Below are 21,079 nucleotides of genomic sequence, written 5' to 3'. Positions count from 1 at the left end.
CACTGTTACCTCGAAAGATGAATACACAATTTCATTTAGTACGTGTGGTTTCATGTTTACACTGACAGCCTTACACCATCCGGCTGTGTGGCAGAATATGGAAAGGTGACATGTGCGTATGCTCCAATTGCTCAACAGTAACAATTTTTGATTACAACAAATTATAGAATAATAATCTGATTCTGATGATATCATCATTATATTAGATGGGAAAGCTCTGTTAATAAGGACTACCTCAGTCACAGTGACAGTGTGACGTAATACATTAATATACATCGAGTACATCACGTCAAAATGGCCGACACGATAAATGTGACGGGAAAGATTTCCAAAATTGTTAATGAACCTGTGGCGGTTACAGGCGTCAGTCATCATTGATCAATTAGCCAATAATATAGATGTGTCAAATAGATAGTGAGGTCAGTTCATATATTGTAGTAGACTGTGACTGTCACCCTAGGCACGAATCGTGTTGATAGTGTAAGAGTGTATTTCTTCGTTTTGTTCACTACGCTGGGTCGTAGCGAGGATATCCGTGTGTGGCACTTTTTCAAAGGTATGCTAAACTTCACGATTAAAGGGTCAAAATGACGAGAAACAATACTTCCGTATTTCTTCGTGTCGAATCTCGTGGTAAACGTATGAACGTCAAAATGTGTCGTTCCTACGTTTATGAACGTCCTTTTCGTGAAGAATTCGCCTAAAACTGTAAATCGTCCATTTGCACATTTACCAAATTATTGCTTGATCGTATAGTGCGGTTATAAGCCTAATTTATTTCTGATCTGTGCAAATTCATGCGTTATTTTGGCTAAAGCTCTCTACTCCAATGTACGCTTTATTACATTGTAACGTACACATAATAGTTGATAAGATGGAGTGAGTGAGTTGGGTTTACGCCGCTTATATTAAACATTATTCCAGTTATATCACGGGGTGTCAGCTTAATGTGGGAAGAAAGCCCGAAGTGATGCAGGTCTCGGACGTTTAAAATTACCACTTCGATTAAACCCACGAGCACAGGAATGGTGCTGACACACCTAGAAACATAATCGGGGCTAATTGGGATTCGAACCCACAATCATAGGTTTCTGGCGTGCCCAAGGGACGCAACTGCTCACAGCGAATCGCGGCGCCTTAGACGACTGCCCCCGTCTGCTGCTCGTATAATAATGAGTGAGTGAGTGAATTCGGTTTTACGCCGCCTTTAGCAATATTCCAGCAATATCACGGCGGGGGACACCAGAAATGGGCTTCTCACATTGTACCCATGTCGGGTATCGAACCCGGGTCTTCGGCGTGACGAGCTAACGCTTTAACCACTAGGCTATCCGACCGCCCCCGTATAATAATGAAAGACATTCAAATTTTACTTTCAGTGTTTACAATCTTGTTAGATTTTGATTTGTGTTGAACTGAACAGAGACTCGTGCTAATATATAATGGGATGAAAAGATAGGAACGCAACAGTTGCTGCATTCCCAGAAAATCAGTTGACTTCAGTGTAATGCACAATCGTTTTAGTACGGCATAAAATGTCAAGTTGGTTTAAATGTATGTGTGTATCAGGAGTGGAAAATTTATACTACAAGAAGTGTTCCCGATAAAGATTCCAGAAAGTCTTAGAAATTTATCAGCAGTTGTTTACGTCTGCTCCCCACGACTGAGCCACGCCGACTCGCCAACGTTTTGGCACCTATCGCACATGCCTTTCGTGACAGCCGGTAATCGATCACTGCAGTCTTCACACATTCAGCTACTGTTTTCAAAGTTTACGTCCAATGTCGCTTTCTCCCTTAAATGTTTATTGTGTAATAAACACTTGCATGTTTACTGTGCCAAATCGAGGCCGCTCTACGGACTGTTTTCACTGAAAATCAATGCAAGTCACGGAGCCGATGTTGCTCTTCTTACCGGTCTAAGCTAAATACACCGCCCACATTTTCAACAGCGTTTTCCCGAGGGCTGAATCGGATCCATCGGAAGCGCTCGGTCCCAAAACAGCAATAAGTCATTAAGTTTGCATCGTGACAGCTTTATGTGGAAGTTAATCTCGAAGCGACGTAGACGTTCAACCTCTTTGGTGAAACAAACTATCAAGGGGTTCAAAATATCAAAATCCTTTCTCAGATAATTTTGCGGCCTATTACATACCTCATTTGGTTTTCAAAATCAGGGATCCGGACCCCCTGATCCGGGGTAGAATAGGTCTTCAGCAACCCATTCTTGCCGTAAAAGGCGACCATGCTTGTCGTAAGCGGCGACTAACGGGATCGGGTGGTCAGGCTCGCTGACTTGGTTGATGCATGTCATCGTATCCCAATTGCGTGGATCGATGCACATCAATCACTGGCTTCCCCAAATGCTTCTGTGTTTGCTGTTAACCATCGCACTCAGCAATATTCCAGCTATATGACGGCAGTCTGTAAATAATCATGTCTGGATCAGACAATCCAGTGATTGATATAAAGAGCAACGTCCCACGCCGATGACACGCAATCGATGAAAACACCTACCTGTAGCCTGACCACCCAATCCATTGAGTCGCCTCGCACGACATGCATATGTTGCCGACGTCCTAGTCAAAGCATAACAAGTCCGCCAGGATGTAGTTTCAGTAGATAGGTGAGGTGGTAGATAGGTGAGGTGAGGTGAAATGGGGTTTAACGTCGCGTCCAAGATTATTGGACTTATATAGCGACGTGCATGCACATGTGCGTGTGTGGCTGCTTGTACTAGTCCGGACTGATGCCGATTTATAGTGTAAGCACACTGAGATACCATGGCGCAGTTTAACATGAATACCCCACTCAGACACAGTATACTGACTCCGAGCCGACCAGTCCTTGTTTTACCCCCTTAATGCTGGGCGCCAGGCAGCGTAACAACAAGTACCATCTTTTAACGTCTTTTGGTATGACGCGGCCGGGGATCGAACCCCGGATCTTCCGTTCTCCGTGCGGACGCTCTGCCACTACACCACGGAGGCGGTCAGATATTGCAAGGGTATGAATGCGGCACTTTCGTAGCAGCTACACGTGTATCACACGAGGTATAATTGGTGTAAGTGTGTGACTTTGGTTTAACGCCACTTGAACAATGTTTACGTTATATCGAGCGTTGTCAGCTCGATGGGGGAGGAAAGCCCGAAGTAATGCAAGTCTCGGTGTCAACCACCTTGCTGAAACCAACGAGCACGACAATGGTATGGCAAACCTAGAAACAAAATCAGAGCGAACCAGGATTCAATCACACAGTCCTAGGTTTATGGCACATCCAAGGGACGTACAGCGAAATGAAGTGATACACCTCAGGCGACAGCGATACCGATGCTCCAGGCACGTATGGGAGAAAAGCGAATGGAAACGCTGAGGAGAAAAAGTGATTATCAGCCGAGTTATTCCGTATCGTAAATGTCACATACATAAATTAGGAATAACAATATGTTTTATTCCTAATATTTGATATTCTGGCCCTGCCGTGATATTATTTGAATATTGCTAAAAGCGGCGTAATACCAAACTCTTTCACTCTCTTACTAATGATTATATGTACTATATGGAAACACACAATAGTAAAAACATCTTTAGCATATGTACTTCTCAAAATAAGCGTGTTTCGACATATTCCCATTCACTAAAGTATGGAATCCTAAAAGGGACATTGTCGCGTTGCCGTCGTTATGAAAACAAGCAGAAAGTGTCAAAACTAACTAAAACGCTGTCGCGACAATGTCCCTCCTGGGATCCCATACTAAAGTAACTTCAGAAACACAATGCCTGCTTACACAAGCACGGGAAAACTCTATGACTACTTACTGGGAATGTTATGCAATCCCTTTTCGAGCGAGTAGATATCGCATCGGTGTATGAAGATTAATAAAAGTAGTTCCGTTTATCTGTTTCATTTGTATATTTATAGGATGGCGATATCTAGTTTATCGGATTGGTTTATCGCATTGATATCCATTATATGACCGACAGGTATGTTTTATTACGTACATGGATACCGTCGAATGTGTTGTACAGCATTGATATTTCAAACTGGACTAACGAGATTTAGTTGATGCATACCATCGTATCCCAATTGCGTGGATCGATTCTCATGATGTCAATCACTGGAGTGTCTTGTCCAGACTCGATTATTTACAGACCACCGTCATATAGCTGGAATATTGCTGAGTGCAGCTTTAAACAACAAACAAACAAAACATCTTCGATTGATGTATCCACAGGAATGAGATCCTTAGGTTTGTTGGCCTTTTCTTGACAACTGAATGATTTCTTAAAAAAGAACGTATATTTCTGAAAAGAAACACCTTGGCACTTTCAAACATTGCTAAACATATCTGTTAGCACGAAAAACATATACTTTTTAGAACACAAGAAAAATAGTTGACCCTTTAATCACATTATCATCAATAATCTGTCAAATTTACCCCTAAACGATGACCTGAATCTATCTAATTTACCTCTCAGTGATGACCCGGATCGGTAAAACTCAGTTGGTCTTAAGTTCATAAATAGGACCTTTACAAGTATTAAGTACATTAATCTTTGGGTCCTTTCTCGCCAGTTGAATGATTCCCAGTAAAACGTACATTTCTGAAAATAAAAGCGACAAAACCATTTTTAAACTCTTAAAAATCGCAGCTAAAAGTAGAGTCCATTGTACGAGTCCCACTATAACAAAAAGATGTGCCTTGATCCATGGAGGGAAGTTTGAAAATGTATAGCCCGTATTACATAACAGTCTGTCGGCTATACCCTTACTCGTGGTTCAGTTTTTGAACGTATACGACCTGTCTTACACATAAACTGAAATGCTGTTGTTGCTGTTTGTATATTAGCGATTAAACGAGCGTGATAAACATTCCCCCACATTTAGTTAACATGTCACGATACTGTAGAAATACTGTTCAAAACTCACCCATTCGCTCACCCATGAGTGAGTTGGGTTTAACGCCGTTTTTAACATTATTCCAGTTATGGTGCTGACAAACCTAGAAATATAATCGGGGCGAACGGGGATTCGAATCCACAATCATAGGTTTCTGGCGTGCCCAAGGGACGCAACTCTGCACAGCGAATCGCGGCGCCTGAGACTACTGGGCCACTTGTTTAACGAGCTGACGATCTTTCCAGATTTACCTCCGCTCCGATGCTTGGACTCGAACCTAGGCCGTCAGCATGGAGAGCAAGCGCTTTAACCACCAGACTACCCTACAATTGTGCTGAACTGATGTTCATCAGACAGACAGACAAATATATTATTATCGTATCATAAAAAAAACCATGCATTAATTTAGAGTTTATACATAAAAATAACAATACAGCGGCACTCAACCATATATACAAACAGAAATATTTACCCATTTAACAAAAAATTAATATCCTTTCAGCCTTGTGACATTAGAAAGCAAGTTTTGGCAGCGAAATGTACCTCATGTTTAAAAAAGGACACACAACTCATTGTTGGACAGGTTTAAATAAGGTAAATCTAAGATCATCGTATAATGGACATTGAAATGATCATCGTCACTATGATCATTACAGTTAAAACACACTCTGTCTTCAACATTTAAGTTTGCATATCTGCCTGTTTCGATTCTTAAAGGTACAATACTGCATCTAAAAGTGGCAAACACAGAACGGTAAGTTCGGGGCATACAGCTCTTGACATAGTTGTCACAGTAAAAACAATCTTTAAAAATGGATGTACGGACTTTGCCTGTACCAGAATTAACATTATTTCCCCCAAAATGTTGGGACTCAAACCAATGGGAAACTAGAAGGGACATTCTCACGATTTCCCATTCTTGCATTTTTGGCATATTTAGCTTATTTTCAAAGGTCAAGATCACAAGAATACGAGAATGTCCCTTTCAGGATTCCATACATTCCATACATTTCCTTCATCCCGAATCGTCCGCATGAAGACAAATCCCTGTGGTTTGAAACAATAGGACACGGTGTTTATTATAGCCCTCACAAAACACAACACTATATCGATCTATTACTCAGAGCTTTCCTTAAGTTAAAACCGTGGTGCATATTTTATAACACAGATAAACAGTCGTCAGTTACAGAACCAATGTTTAGTCAATCTGGAAAGGGCACATGTGCAGATATGAGTTCTTGGAACGCGTCTTCGTCATCTTTAATGACATGCCCCATCCAGGATGAGGGTGTAAGGAGGTTCTTTTGCTTGTGAATTATTCACAATATCAACCTTTCAGCCCTGCAAATGTTTCCTGTCGATCGATATAAAAGCCCATCACCATTTGGATGAGATACAGAGCCCTGTAGCTCAAATTTTAGTGTCATGAATATTCTGTTGTAATACCTAGTGATTTCAACGTTGTCGGTGAGTAGGCCCGTTATTATGGAGTTTGAATTTGAAATGTTCAGAATGATTTATGTGATTGGTAACATACCGTCCATGTAGTTTTCATTTTCTTGACAGACAGTTTTCGTTTTTGGGGTTTATGGATTTTGATTTCAAAAGATGAAAATTAATGTGATAGAAACTTATAAATTGATCATAAAGCTTTACACAGTATGAGTATCATAGGACTACTAAATCTACTTGCACTTTCTAATTAATACAATTATTAGTTGAATAAATGGGAATAAATCAACGCTAAAAGGTTAATACCATTTCTCGAAAATCTACGTTCGGTCATTCTGTAAACCATTTTATAACTAGCTACGGTAGTCCAGCAGTAACTGTCATAATTTCACCAAGCTCGGCTGGTTCTATTCCTCTTATAGTTTGGCGCTTCTGGGGATTCCAGATTAGAATAGGAACCAATCTTTGTACCAAAAAGCGACTAAATAGACATGTGACGTGTCATCGTACCCCGACGCCGTGGTCCTTTGTTCAAAATGTCAATCACTGGATTGTCTGGTAGAGTATATACAGGCCGACGTGCTACTGTTGTTTTATTACTGAATGTCGCTTTGAACAGCAGACTCAGTCTACAGTTAGTAAAGACGTTATCTAAGACTTCATGTCCAAAGAGAGCGTGAAAACAACAGGTGCAGATAAGTCCTCACAAACTTTAAAATGCTTTGCACATTATGTGCCAAGCTTCTGAAAATTAAATGGTACGCAGTGGTTTTTTTAATTGCAACACAGTATTATTCATCACCAGTATACGGCAACGCATTCCTCCGGAATGACTGTTCATCCTCCAACGAAAAAAAGAAACTGAGTTTTAAATAAAAGCGACAAAACCCATTTCATGTTCATGAGAAATCACAAACACATGCAAAGGCATGTCAATTGTTCACCTGAAAAAAACCCCACGGGAACATATGTTTGAATTGGCGGATCCGTAAACTAAAATCAAAAACAGGTGACCAGGCAGTCACTGTGGATTTTTTCCTCATACAGTCTTCCCGTGAAGATTCCGGGGTAGAATAGGTCAACAACCCATGCTTGCCGTAAAAGACGACTATGCTTTTCGTAAAAGGCGACTAACGGGATTGGGTGGTCAGGCTCGCTGACTTGGTTGATGTATGTCATCGTATCCCAATTGCGTGTATCGATATTCATGATATTAATCACTGGATTGTCTGGTCCAGACTTGATTATTTACAGACCGCCGTCATATAGCTGGAATATTGCTGAGTGCGGCGTTAAACAACAAACCAACCAACCAACCATCCTCATACGTACAGTCAATAGCAGAACTCATTGGTGGTTTGATGTCCTTGAACGAGTATTGATATAACATTGATACAAGCAGTGTGAAACCCAAAGCCTACCAACAAACGTTTCTCCTTAAAAACCTTTAGCGCGAAAATGCTAGATCCTGGTGGTAAAATGGAACAGATAATCGTACTATCAGTTTTATTTACAATGGTAGAAGATAACAAAGTGTGCTGGGTGTCACCCAAATGAAGGAAAGCCTGTTCGTTGTCCAATCATGGTCCCAAATGCGTTCTTCACAGCGTTCATGAGAGGGAAAGCTTTGCCACAGATGCTCTTGAAGTCGTCCATGTCCAGGGCCCACACCATCACTCCGCCAAAACCGTTGTCGATGACGTATTTCACCTACAACGCAAACGACATCAGTTACTGTCTGGATATTTTAAGATCATGATTAAAAATTTACAGTCAATTACCTTTGGTATTTCTCACTTCCAAACAATCTTAAGTTTTCAAAGTTAGCTTAGAGTATCCAATTATTATATTTTGTCCCCATTGTATAGTTTAGGATCCAATTTAATTATCATATTCTACTTGTCCCGAAATGACACGATAGGTCACGAATCTTGCAATCCAACACATGATGATTATTGTTATGATTATTATTGCAATATTGTTCCAATTTACTATTCAAATGTGATGGAAGTGCATTCAGAAACGTATTCATTCGAAACTTACTTTGTTACGACGTACGTTCAATTGGTATATAGATATTTTGTCGCTCAGTCATTCACACAACCGCGTGAACTAAATGTTGCCTTTCGCATAAGTAAATTTCGAAATGTTTCATGCTTTATTAAGTACGATGCAATTTGCGAGAGTAAGGAAAAACAAAACAGCAAACATATTATGCATGAATCAGGACATGATATGCATAGAAATGTCAATTGTACGATTTCGGCTATACTGGTATGATAAGCATGTAATGAATCACTATCAAGTAGTGATGATACCAGGTGTTCGCGAAAAGGTGAGCGTATCTTGTTATACGATATTGATATAAATAAGCACAGTAAATAACTTATAAACATTTAAACTCATCTTTATGATTGACTGTTTCAACATGAAAGAGATAATTAATATAGATTATTTAACTACACACAGAGGTGAATACTGCTGAAGCTTGTCAGACCACTGAGGGTCGCCTCACCTTCGCCGCCAGACTCTTCTCATCATCATAGCCAACCCACTGGTTCTTGCTGACCAGGAAGGGCACCTTCTGTGCGTCGATACGCTGACCAGTGGCGCCGTCCTGCAGGATCTTGCACACCTGCATACAGGAACACCACTGAGTGTACTTTCAATTACAGTGGATGCTTTTGTGTTATATTTTGTTATTATATAGCTGATGGCATTCTTACAACCACTTTATATGCACGCTACACCCACTTCCCTCATAGTACGTCAGTGTCCCACTCTCCCCACTCTTCTCACAGTACGCTAATGTCCCCATCACGTCACAGAACGCTAGCGTCCCACTCACCTCACAGTACGCTAACCTCTTATGTCACACTCACCTCACAGCACGCTAACCTCTTGTGTCACACTCACCTCACAGTACGCTAATGTGTCTCTCGCCTCACAGCACGCTAACCACTTGTGTCCCACTCACCTCACAGTACGCTAACCTCTTGTGTCACACTCACCTCACAGCACGCTAACCTCTTGTGTCACACTCACCTCTCAGTACGCTAATGTGTCTCTCGCCTCACAGCACGCTAGCGTCCCACTCACCTCACAGCACGCTAACCTCTTGTGTCACACTCACCTCACAGTACGCTAGCCTCTTGTGTCACACTCACCTCACAGCACGCTAACCTCTTGTGTCACACTCACCTCTCAGTACGCTAATGTGTCTCTCGCCTCACAGCACGCTAGCGTCCCACTCACCTCACAGTACGCTAACCTCTTATGTTCGACTCACCTCACAGTACGCTAACCTCTTATGTCCGACTCACCTCACAGTACGCTAACCTCTTATTTCACACTCACTTCTCAGTACGCTAATGTGTCTCTCGCCTCACAGCACGCTAGCGTCCCACTCACCTCACAGTACGCTAACCTCTTATGTCCCACTCACCTCACAACACGCTAATGTCCCACTCACTTCACAGAACGCTAGCGTCCCACTCACCTCACAACACGCTAATGTCCCACTCACCTCACAGAACGCTAGCGTCCCACTCACCTCACAACACGCTAATGTCCCACTCACCTCACAGCACGCTAGCGTCCCACTCACCTCACAGTACGCTAGCGTCCCACACACCTCACAGTACGCTAGCGTCCCACACACCTCACAGTACGCTAATATCCCACTTACCTCACAGTACGCTAGCGTCCCACACACCTCACAGTACGCTAGCGTCCCACACACCTCACAGTACCTTAATGTCCCACTCACCTCACAGAACGCTAGCGTCCCACACACCTCACAGTACGCTAATGTCCCACACACCTCACAGTACGCTAATATCCCACTTACCTCACAGTACGCTAGCGTCCCACACACCTCACAGTACGCTAATATCCCACTTACCTCACAGTACGCTAGCGTCCCACACACCTCACAGTACGCTAGCGTCCCACACACCTCACAGTACGCTAATGTCCCACTTACCTCACAGTACGCTAGCGTCCCACACACCTCACAGTACGCTAGCGTCCCACACACCTCACAGTACGCTAGCCTCCCACTCACCTCACAGTACGCTAGCGTCCCACTCACCTCACAGTACGCTAGCGTCCCACTCACCTCACAGTACGCTAGCGTCCCACACACCTCACAGTACGCTAGCGTCCCACACACCTCACAGTACGCTAGCGTCCCACACACCTCACAGTACGCTTATGTCCCACTTACCTCACAGTACGCTAGCATCCCACACACCTCACAGTACGCTAGCGTCCCACACACCTTACAGTACGCTAGCGTCCCACACACCTCACAGTACGCTAGCGTCCCACACACCTCACAGTACGCTAGCGTCCCACTTACCTCACAGAACGCTAGCGTCCCACTTACCTCACAGCAGGCTAGCGTCCCACTTACCTCACAGTACGCTAGCGTCCCACTTACCTCACAGAACGCTAGCGTCCCACTCAACTCACAGTACGCTAGCGTCCCACTCAACTCACGGTACCTTAATGTCCTACTCACCTCACAGTACGCTAATGTCTCACTCACCTCACAGAACGCTAATGTCCCACTCACCTCACAGTACGCTAATGTCCCACTCACCTCACAGTACGCTAGCGTCCCACTCACCTCACAGTACGCTAATGTCCCACTCACCTCACAGTACGCTAATGTCCCACTCACCTCACAGTACGCTAGCGTCCCACTCACCTCACAGTACGCTAGCGTCCCACTTACCTCACAGTACGCTAATGTCCCACTCACCTCATACTACGCTAGCCTCCCACTCACCTCACACTACGCTAGCGTCCCACTTACCTCACAGAACGCTAGCTTCCCACTGACCTCACAGCACGCTAGCGTCCCACTCACCTCACAGTACGCTAGCGTCCCACTCACCTCACAGTACGCTAGCCTCCCACTCACCTCACACTACGCTAGCGTCCCACTTACCTCACAGAACGCTAGCTTCCCACTGACCTCACAGCACGCTAGCGTCCCACTCACCTCACACTACGCAAGCGTCCCACTCACCTCACAGTGCGCTAATGTCCCACTCACCTCACACTACGCTAGCGTCCCAATCACCTCACACTACGCTAGCGTCCCACTCACCTCACACTACGCTAGCGTCCCACTCACCTCACACTACGCTAGCGTCCCACTCACCTCACAGTACGCTAGCGTCCCACTCACCTCACACTACGCTAGCGTCCCACTCACCTCACAGTGCGCTAATGTCCCACTCACCTCACACTACGCTAGCGTCCCACTCACCTCACACTACGCTAGCGTCCCACTCACCTCACAGTGCGCTAATGTCCCACTCACCTCACACTACGCTAGCGTCCCACTCACCTCACACTACGCTAGCGTCCCACTCACCTCACACTACGCTAATGTCCCACTCACCTCACACTACGCTAGCGTCCCACACACCTCACACTACGCTAGCGTCCCAATCACCTCACAGTGCCCTAATGTCCCACTCACCTCATAGTATGCTAGTGTTCCGCTGTCTCTCGTGTAGTTGCCTGCATTGCCAGGCCCAGTCACAGTCCCCCCAGATAGTGTGTACGTCCGACCGTAGAAGGGGAGCCCCAGCAGAATCTTGTCCCTGGGAACGCCCAACCTTGCCCAAAACGTGGCCGCGAAGGCCTGCACAGAACGTTCAGAATAGCAACAATGAAGGTTACGTCGAGTGTATTTACGGCGTCTGAGTATTTGCTTTATGGTCAGGAAGGAACATGTAATTATGTACCCAGGACCCCAAGCTTTGCTCCTATTCATGATAACTCGTCCACTCGTACCTCTCATGTGACCTTTTCATCATCTTCGCCATTCGTCACCACTCGTCCCTTTCCGTAGCCTGCAAAAAGACTCGTCCCCTATCGTTGAATGTTATGTGCGAAAATACGACAAACCAATCAAAATGCGCGTATGACTTCAGGTACTTAAAAATAGCATCTGGAATATATATGAGATATTTTGGGGAAATATACATGACTCATTATGCACCGAGTTAACAATTCGTTTTGTTATGACTTTTTGCGCTTAGACGGTACCCAGTCGCAAAAATGGCCACGAGAGGGGCACAAATCGCTATTCGGCTTGTCCCGGAATAACACCAGTTGGTCACGAATGCAAACGCGCTAACGGGCATTGCGAAAACGTGTACCACATCCGGCATTACTTGGATATGTGAGTATATAATAATAATAAGGTTTAAATTACAACCGCTTTTTATCCAGAATGTATGCTGTTACTTTGGTATAATTTCAGATACAAACGATGCCTTTAAACAAACAATTTCAAGGAAGGATTCTAGGACCAAAGTACTTATAATCATTCAGATCGATGGCCTCCTTGCAAGTTACGGAAAGAAACGAGTGGTATCGAATGAACGTGCGTGGCCGTGTAGTCATGCACAGAACGTTCAGATAAAAGCTATTGTGGTTTTACTTTAAAACGAGTCTGTAGCAGCCAAACCATGCAGTAACCAAGCAACAAGCTTTACTTACGACGTTGTTGATCACGTCGGTGGGCGTGCCGTAGAGGGCGGAGTGGTGAGCTGGCGTCTTCATCTCCTCCCAGTGCCCGTGCATGTCGTACGTCATCAAGCTGATCAGATCCAGGTAGCTGAAGATAATTGAAACATGGAGGCAACGTGGCTTGACGTCCTAATTGGCGTTAGTACAGATATAGTAGTCACAGAGGAAATTGCACCCCGGAAATACACCTAAAGCCAGGAGGCCAGCGACAACAATGTATGGACCTTGACTTCGCGGCAGTACTACCCAGACTACACACTAGTACTGACCTGACGAGGACAGTGTATAGGGCGGGACTACACACCAGTACTGACCTGACGAGGACAGTGTTTGGGGCGGGACTACACACCAGTACCGACCTGACGAGGGCTGTGTATAGGGCGGGACTACACACCAGTACTGACCTGACAAGGACAGTGTTTGGGGCGGGACTACACACCAGTACTGACCTGACGAGGACAGTGTTTGGGGCGGGACTACACACCAGTACTGACCTGACGAGGATTGTCTATGGGGCGGGACTACACACCAGTACTGACCTGGCGAGGACAATGTATGGGGCGGGACTACACATCAGTACTGACCTGACGAGGACAGTGTATGGGACGGGACTAAACATCAGTACTGACCTGACGAGGACAGTATATGGGTGGGGACTACACATCAGTACTGACCTGACGAGGACAGTGTATGGGTCGGGACTAAACATCAGTACTGACCTGGCGAGGACAGTATATGGGTGGGGACTACACACCAGTACTGACCTGACGAGGACAGTGTTTGGGGCGGACCTACACACCAGTACTAACCTGACGAGGACAGTGTATGGGTCGGGACTAAACATCAGTACTGACCTGACGAAGACAGTGTATGGGTGGGGACTACACACCAGTACTGACCTGACGAGGACAGTGTATGGGGTGGGGCAGGGGGGGTGGGGGTGGGGGGTGGGGTGTCTACACATCAGTACTGACCTGGCGAGGACAGTGTATAGGGCGGGACCATACACCAGTTCTGACTTGGCGAGGACAGTGTATAGGGCGGGACTACACATCAGTACTGACCTGGCGAGGACAGTGTATTGGGCTGGACTACACATCAGTACTGACTTTGCGATGGCGATGTATGAGGCGGAACTACATACCAGTACAGACCTGACGAGGACAGTGTATGGGTCGGGACTACACATCAGTACTGACCTAGCGAGGACAGTGTATGTGTCGGGACTACACACCAGTACAGACCTGACGAGGACAGTGTTTGGGGCGGGACTACACACCAGTACCGACCTGACGAGGGCAGTGTATTGGGCGGGACTACACATCAGTACTGACCTGGCGAGGACAGTGTATGGGTGAGGAATACACATCAGTACTGACCTGACGAGGACAGTGTATGTGTCGGGACTACACACCAGTACTGACCTGGCGAGGACAGTGTATGGGTCGGAACTACACACCAGTACTGACCTGACGAGGACAGTGTATGGGTCGGGAACATACATCAGTACTGACCTGGCGAGGACAATGTATGGGGCGGGACTAAACATCAGTACTGACCTGGCGAGGACAATGTATGGGTCGGGACTACACACCAGTACTGACCTGACGAGGACAGTGTATGGGTCGGGACTACACATCAGTACAGACCTGACGAGGACAGTGTATGGGTCGGGACTAAACATCAGTACAAACCTGACGAGGACAGTGTATGGGTGGGGACTACACATCAGTACTGACCTGGCGAGGACAGTGTATGGGTGGGGACTACACACCAGTACTGACCTGGCGAGGACAGTGTATGGGGCGGGACTACACATCAGTACTGACCTGGCGAGGACAGTGTATGGGGCGGGACTACACATCAGTACAGACCTGACGAGGACAGTGTATGGGTGGGGACTACACATCAGTACTGACCTGGCGAGGACAGTGTATGGGTGGGGACCACACATCAGTACTGACCTGGCGAGGACAGTGTATGGTGCGGAACTACATGTCAGTACTGACCTGGCGAGGACAATGTATGGGGCGGGACCATACACCAGTTCTGACTTGGCGAGGACAGTGTAAGGGCCGGGACTACACATCAGTACTGACCTGGCGAGGACAGTGTATTGGGCGGGACTTCACATCAGTACTGACCTGGCGAGTTTGGCTGGCTCGTATGATAGGCTGACCTGAAAGGGGTCTGGGGACAAGGCTGCAGTCAGCAGGAGTCTGTCCTTGCCGGTCCGAGACGCATCGAGGTTAAAAGCCTGACGTATTAGCTTCAAAACAAATGAAGAGTTATACATACTTAAGGCTTTTAATTATGTGCAGCTTTTCAATATAAATGTTATCTTCGCAACAATGGTACAATATTTGTAATTTAAAATTCCTTCAGAACGGGCATTTACATTAGGTATTCTACGCAGCATTCACCAAATGTCCAGCTATTTAACGATTGATTATGTCTTGATGTAACGTTCACCTGAATCATCCTTGTGAAGCGTTGCCTGTCAGATGGAGAACTTCCTCTAGCTGCCGGAAATTCCCAATCTACGTCAAGGCCGTCAAAATTTCGGCTACGCAGAAAGTTAATGGCGTTTCCAGCAAAAGTGTTGATGTTTTCTTCAGTGGAGACGAGACTACTGAAGACTTTGGGATTGCCATCCCAACCTCCAACAGATACAAGTAGTTTCAGGTTAGGGTCTTTTTTCTTCAGATTCGTAAAACGTTTGTACCTTGAAACATAAACCGGATGAATATACATTGATATTATAATTAATATATCATATGGGACGCAACACAGAGCCCCATCGGTTATTATGGGTCAGACACCGCCCAAACGTGTTGTAGGATCCGATAAAATGTGAATTGGATGGACACAATGAGTGACTTAGCCTTGCGCAGACCCCTTTCTTAATAGGCTGCTTCTTATTACTATAGTTAACCTGTCATGAAGCTATAGGATACCCGATTCTTTCATATTACTGTGGTCAATCTGTCATGTCACGACAGATTAACTACAATAATATGAAAGAAGCTTGTGTTCTTTAACTTTTTTTGAGTAGTATAGCTTAGATATTGCAGGGTAATTCCACTTCTGGAGTCAACGTTCAGCTAACGGGTAAAGCTTTACCTGAAAAGTTAACAATCGTAAGCGTTTTAGATCCAACATGTTCAGGGTCCTAAAAGCAAAATCTTTTTTGTAGTATACGTTTGTATTATTGGCGTTGTAAGTATAATTAATTTATAAGCTGGAACAAGAACCAAATATAATATTTTCATGACAATGACTTGTATGGCCTCAGTTGAAGGCTCTGATATGCAATTATCAATATGACGGCAATGTTTTGTTTGGACAATGGTGGCCTAGTGACTGTTGCAATGGGTTCGATTCCAAGATTCAACGTGATTATGATCCTTGGTTTGATGACACCACACTGGTTTCACCAAAGTGTTATACATCTACAAAATGCGTCACTTCAGACTTTCCTCCCATATGAAGTTGACCACAATAGTGATTGAGTGATTGAGTGAGTTGGAGTTAATGCCGCTTTGAACATTATTTCAGTTATATCTCGGCGTGTCAGCTTCAGTCTGGAGGTGAAGTGGTGCATGATGCAAGTCTAAAATATTTACCACTTTGGTGAACTCCACAAGCATGGGCGTGGTGCTGACAAACTTGGAAACATAATCAGGACAAATGTGTGTTTCGAACGGTCACATGATTCTGGTACACTTAAGGGACGCAACTCTGCTCCTCCAATTCGTCACCCTCGACGCCTGGGCAACCTGTGCCCCCGGAGCTTTATGTAGTAGATATATGAAAAGACACGTACATGACTGGGTCGGACCAGAGATCGGCAGAGATAAGTTTAGTTCCGGATTCGTCAACGTTGGCGAAGGCGTAGGCGAGGTGTGTGCAAAGGTTGACACCGACGTCTTCGGGGTTGAAGGCCACGGGGTCGGCACGGTAACGTGCCCAGCTGGCTAAGTAGCAGAACCGCTGATATTTCACCGCTGTTGATGAAGAACCAGAGTCTACTAACCAAAGAGAACAAACTACGCTCCGGGTTTTCTACATTTGAACTACAAGTGTTATCGTTTTGTTACACTGTACATGTCAAAATTGTACGACAAATTTACACCACATATACAATGGGGCCATTATTAATGTTAGTTTAAAGATTAATTCAACCTTATTCGGATTTCCAAATATGTCCCCGTGGGTTGAAACAAGTTTGATTTTGGGGACGGGTATTTAGGAAATGTTCAAATATACATGTATTCAGAGAATTGAAGTTTTTCTAAGGTAAAATCCAAATGATCTATTCTGTCTATCAAAATGAAAAGAGCAAGGATCGCTGAATATTCCAGTGCACCAGGCGTCCTTATATTAGCGACAAAAGCCTTCCCATACTCATAAGAAATCCCTCCCATAAGCAGGTATTGTATGATTCCGACTGTGTCATGGGCATGTGTTTATGAATCACTATTAAATAAACTACCGCGCCAAATTCAATTAGTAATATATATTTACTATAGAAACATATGGGGTACTTGTCTCGCATTGATAACAGTTTTGCATAAAAGCATCTTTACAATGCTCGCCACTTAAAATAGAATCATGAAAGTTCGCGAATTAACGGAGATAGCTGCGTGTGTGCTAATACCTACAAAATGAAAAACAAGCCACTCCGGCGATAAGGAATTTTACCTACAGGAATGTCAAAAATTGGAAGTGCGCTTTTAAAAATATCCTGGGTTTTTATTGATACACAATACCATTGCGTTTTGACCGCGTGGTTACATTCCGGGTAAGGATCGACAGTCGGGTGACTGGGAGCGGTTATATTAAAGTGCATGTGATGATCTGCTACTGTGTCATCACTATTTGATGAAAATGCTCCACTTTGTGACGGGCGGGGTTCATGATGCGTTCATCTTTTCCCGAACACCTGGTGTCGTCACTATTTGATGGGGACTCATGTAAACGTGCTCACCAAATAGTCGGATCGTACAATCGACTCTGCTTTTGGCAGAGATCTCCTACGAATATGGAAAGGGTTTGTCGCTTTTATTTATTGAAAGACGCGTTGAGACATTCGCTTGTGTGTATGCACGTGTGTCAACAAAACATTACATTTCACACTGCCGGACGTTATTAGGCATGACATCACATGCACTGACCCACGTAGATGTTAAGGTCTCGTATTAACCCCATTGACAGTGTTAGCGGGGAAGTGACTGAAAGAACAGATAGCTTATGTAGACAGAATTATCACATGATCATCAACAATTCTGAATTGATATTATTATCGTGGTCTCGTATTAACACTATTGACAATGTTGGCGGGGAAGTGGTTGAAAATACACACAGCTTATGAAGAAAGAACTATCACATGATCATCAACAATTCTGAATTTATTTCATTATTTAGTTATGTAATGGTATATAGTCGTAGAGCGTGGTGTGAATACCATTTGACTAAATTGTACAATCGCAACATTAAGTTACCTTCCAAACTGTAACTTACCATGGGTCTGCCATGCTACCAGCAAGAGTGTAAGCTGCATCCGCGACCACATCCCACAACAACTAAACAGTCTGAAAACAAATGTTAATATATTCAACCGCGGCCTTCACAGTATCTCTCAGTTTAGTTTAAACCAGTTTTTCAAACAAATATTTCAGTTATTTTTACAAAGTGAAAATACTGCCGACATGAGTAAGAAGTGACTTGACACTCTTTTCGTCGCGCCCCGAGTAACCAAGTTGATCCTTTTCATGTGTCTAATATAGACGCGACATGCGTCACATTGCTACGGAAGGCAAAGGGCACTACACTAAGCAGCGTATGTGAGATAACTCAGCGAGTAGTGACTAGTCGATTTTAGCAATATTCCAGCAATATTCCAGCAATATTCCAGCGATATTCCAGCAATATTCCAGCACTATCACGGCTGGAGTAAGAGAAATGGGCACATTGCACATATGTGTGAATCGGTTCTTTAACCTACGGCCAAACGTTGTAACCACTAAGCTAAACCGTTGCCGTTGAAGACTCTGTGTTGAATTATTATGACAACATCACGCTTGTGGCGATAAGTGCTGCATGTATTTGTTTACAACCGTTTTACTCACGTTTAAGTGCTAAGATAGATTGATATATGATACAATAAAAACTAAATGTCTTTTTGTTATAATTCTGTGCACCCATGTTAACAGTAAAATGGGGTGATCAATATGCCTACTTTGTCTAAACAGCACAGCCACTCATTCCTGACTTTATCTGGTTTATCTAATTGCTACTGTTTACCTGTTCTTAAAAATAAGACAAAGAAGGATGGTACCTAGCTGATATAGTTTTGACTGGGGCGCACAATAATTAATAACTCACTCAACATTTGATTCTTTTAAATGTAAATTAATCACAATTACAGGAAAGAAACCCCGAAGAGTGTGAGTGTGTGAGTGAGTTGGGTTTTACACCATCTTTAACAGTAATCCAACAATATCACAGCGGGGGATACCAGACACGTGCTTCACACATTGTACCGATGTGGGGAATCGAACCCGGACCTTAAACGTGACGAGAGAACGCTTTCACTACTAGGCTGCCGTACCACCCTGATACCCCGAAGCCCCTCTATTGACCGATAAAACATACCTGTGTATCTGAGGTTACGGACCGGCTGTATGGCGAATCTGTACATTGTATTCCCCTGTCATGGGTGCGGCCAGACAGAACACGCTGCTCTGCGTGTCGGTAACGCTAAACCGTACATATCATATGGGGAAGTTTTTAAAGTTCCGTGTTCATCGTTGAACTTTTCCTTGAAGTATCTGGCACTTCAACTAACAAGAACGCTTTCCTGCTATCATTGTAACTCAGCTCATTTGGATGTCGCATGAACGTCGTCATATGTATATGAATTAACTGCAAGTGATTCCATGGTATTTCATTGTCTAACTAAGAAATTTATTTTGCGTTTATGTTGCGTATATAAAAACATAAATGAATAAATATACTAGTATATAAATATCAGACCTTGCCCACTAGCGGACTACTGTTTCCTGATTGACTGATGAAAGAAATGGCGAGGGTTTTGTTGCATGAAACGATGTCACTGATTTCGCATCGGTGTCCACGGTGTCTTTTGTAAATAACATAAGTCTGTGCAGTTATAATTGTTGATATATCTTTTTCAAAATACTTTATTTCAATATGTCTTTTCGTTTATGGAGGTGTTAAGTTACACACCAAACTGATATTTTAACTCTCTGATGTTCAGTTCAACAGCATCCTTTGCAGATTTATCTGTCTCATGTTTAGTTACACAAGATGATTTGAATTGTACCTCTCTGATGTCTAGCTACACACCATGTTATGACATTTTTCACCTCTGATGTCTAGCTACACACCATGTTATGAAATTTTACACCTCTGATGTTAAGTTACACACCATGTTATGACATTTTAGATTTCTGATGTTAAGTTACACACCATCTTATGACATTTTACACCTCTGATGTTAAGTTACACACCATGTTATGACATTTTACACCTCTGATGTTAAGTTGTACACCATATTATGACATTTTACACCTCTGATGTTAAGTTGTACACCATATTATGACATTTTACACCTCTGATGTTAAGTTACACACAATGTTATGATATTTAACACCTCTGATGTTAAGTTACACACTATGTTATGATATTTTACACCTCTGATGTTAAGTTGCACACAATGTTATGACATTTTACACCTCTGATGTTAAGTTACACACCGTGTTATAATATTTTACACCTCTGATGTTAAGTTACACACCATGTTATGACATTTTACACCTCTGATGTTAAGTTGCACACCGTGTTATGACATTTTACACCTCTGCTGTTAAGCTACACACCATGTTATGACATTTAACACCTCTGATGTTAAGTTACACACCATGTTATGATATTTTAGATTTCTTATGTTAAGTTACACACCATGCTATGATATTTTACCACTGATGTCTAGTTACACACCATGTTATGATATTTTACCTCTCTGATGTCCAGTTAGTTACACACCATGCTATGATATTTTACCTCTGATGTCTAGTCACACACCATGCTATGATATTTTACCTCTCTGATGTCTAGTTAGTTGCACACCATGTTATGACATTTTACA

The 21,079-nt window shown here is 43.8% G+C and overlaps 1 pseudogene; it reads right to left on the bottom strand.

Annotated features, from left to right (window-relative positions):
- Window positions 1-7,850: 7,850 nt before the first annotated feature.
- On the bottom strand, window positions 7,851-19,609 carry LOC139469050 (chitinase-3-like protein 1; annotated as a pseudogene).
- Between the last annotated feature and the right edge of the window lie 1,470 nt (window positions 19,610-21,079).

Source organism: Haliotis cracherodii, unplaced genomic scaffold, assembly GCF_022045235.1.
Source record: "Haliotis cracherodii isolate W230 unplaced genomic scaffold, xgHalCrac1.p SCAF_2, whole genome shotgun sequence".
In the NCBI taxonomy this organism is placed as follows: domain Eukaryota; kingdom Metazoa; phylum Mollusca; class Gastropoda; order Lepetellida; family Haliotidae; genus Haliotis; species Haliotis cracherodii.
This window is presented reverse-complemented; position numbering and strand designations above follow the sequence as displayed.